The 2,340-nt window shown below is 30.9% G+C and overlaps 1 long non-coding RNA gene across 1 annotated transcript; it reads right to left on the bottom strand.

The window, feature by feature from the left end:
- Positions 1-749: 749 nt before the first annotated feature.
- Positions 750-1,383, bottom strand: LOC119662080. The gene is made up of 2 exons (XR_005250693.1): positions 987-1,383; positions 750-923 (listed from the first exon to the last, which is right to left on the bottom strand). It is a non-coding gene; the product is annotated as an uncharacterized LOC119662080 (long non-coding RNA).
- Between the last annotated feature and the right edge of the window lie 957 nt (positions 1,384-2,340).

The raw sequence follows: 2,340 nt of genomic DNA, 5'->3' as shown, positions 1-2,340 counted from the left end.
AAAGTGAATTAATCATAAAAGAAAACACTTCTTATTTTTTATTTATTAGACTCAAAACATAAACAGTAACCCTTATATGTAGATTCAGTGTGAAATCTGATATGTTTTGATTAGATTAAATTAGATAAGATTAATATGGATTACTTAATAATCTCTAACTTTGTAGAAAAAGTGAAAACAGTACAAAAATAGTCACGATTTTTCTTATCGAAATTTCTTTACTGGGGATGTTTGGACACACAATTGTCACAACTTATTTAGAGAAAACCTATTTGGAATTGTAAAAAGACTTTTGTATCCACGAGAATAGATGTAGATACTCAAGCTTATTTTACATCAGCTACAATAATTATTGCTGTTCCAGCAGGATTTAAAATTTTTAGTTGATTAGCTACAATTCAGGGAACTCAACTTAATTATTTTCCTACTACTATATGAGCTCTAGGATTTGTATTTAACTGATAGCATTTATATCATCAGGAAATTGATGATATAAGTGTTGAAAAATATGTGGTTTCAACAAGACGTTACCAGAAGCTACACAAAACGTTCTATCCTAGTTTTGTTTGGTAAGAAATTTCCCAAACATATAATCCTCCAATTTTTCATGTTTTGAAAATGATCCTTAACCAAATTATAGCAGAGCTTTTTGTTGGAAGTCGTCGAAATTGACATCAAACAGATCTTACTAAACTGTATGATATACAGTGCAGAAAATTTGAATGCTGTTGAGTTTTACATCTGAGGAGTATATTGAAAGACATCTTTAATCAAAATTCCATTGCTAATGTCATTATTGGTATGTGGTTCTTATAAAAATCCACGTTTTAACAAGTATCTTCAAATTTCTGATTAAACTACTCAGCAACATATTTGACTTTTCTCATAATCTTCAAACGTTCTTCAACTATTGTGTAAGCATTCTGTAAAAAGATTAAGTTTTCGTAATAAGCCAAAATCAAAAAATTACAAACTTTTACATTTACCCTGAAGGTGTATTATTTCAAAAAATTCGCTATACAAGCGTGAAAAGACAACGGAAACCCTTTGAATCGCCCGATTATCTGCGCATCCTGCCAACGAAAACGTTTATCATTCTCTTTTAATTTTTTTATGCTGTCAGCGACTTGTAATAAGTTACGAAGACATTCTTCCTGCTTTTAATCTGTTATCATAAAGTTTTCATTTAAAACCAAAAGAAAAATGTTTCAAAATAAAAATTGCAGCTTAAGGCAGTTCAAAATTTTCATATTCTCTCTTTTAGAAGATGATACACACTGACATGCACAAAATTTGGGACAAGCCAAAAATTGAGAAGGAAATGGCTTACAACTATGAAGATACTACGAAACCTTCTTTAAGTTACATGATTGATTTGGTATGTGTGTCAGATTAATAAAATATTTTTTATAATATATTTAATTTTTCTTATACATATATCACATAAACCATATTTTATTTCTTAACTTTGAGTTAGTCTGCTTAGCACACTAAGCAGTATTGATATCACTAACATCAGATATATTTGAATAAGAAAATAATATACACATATACCATATATAGGATGTTTCTTAAGCAACATGAGAGCTATTGATATCGACAACTATGGTTTAACAGCTGAAAATGTCAAAAGGTTCTGTTCAGTACATTTCTGTTCAGTAAGGTTTGACAATTCATCATGAATAGTTTAAAAATCTGTTTGCGAAATTCATAGAACCTATTACGCAAACAATTCGTGCAGTTATGGATCACAAACATCCATGGACCATCAAACATCCACAGAAATTGACTGTTTGGTGCGGTTTTCACGCTGGATGCATCATCGGTACCTATTTCTTTCGAAATGGCACTATCGAGCATTGTTGATTTCATTTTTGTTTCCAAAAATTTATCAGTTGAACATCAATGACATTTGGCATTTGGTTCCAATAAGACGGCACAACTTGCCATACAGCGCGCTCAACAATGGATTTCGTGTGAACTGCTTTATTTTCAGTAACAACTTTATTGTTGTTGACCAGAAGTGGTCCTGTTAACTGGTCCTTCGTTCATACGACTTAACGCTTTCCGATTACTTTTTATGTGGCTGTCTTGTCATTGGTTTATACTGACCAATGTTCAACCAACAATTCTTGAAGCATTAGAAATCAATGTTCATAACACCATTGATGCCATACGCTGACATTTATTGCAAAAAAATATAGTCAAAAATTGGACTGATCGAATGGATCATGTAACTCGTAGCCGAGTTACATATGCGGGAAATAGTATTTGAAAATAAATGCCATGAAATTATCTACCAGATTATAATAAAAAAACTTACATCCACAATATTTATAT

Source organism: Teleopsis dalmanni, chromosome X (assembly GCF_002237135.1).
Source record: "Teleopsis dalmanni isolate 2A chromosome X, ASM223713v2, whole genome shotgun sequence".
NCBI lineage: Eukaryota > Metazoa > Arthropoda > Insecta > Diptera > Diopsidae > Teleopsis > Teleopsis dalmanni.
Note: the sequence above shows the minus strand (reverse complement) of the source record. Positions and strands in the feature narration are given on the sequence as shown.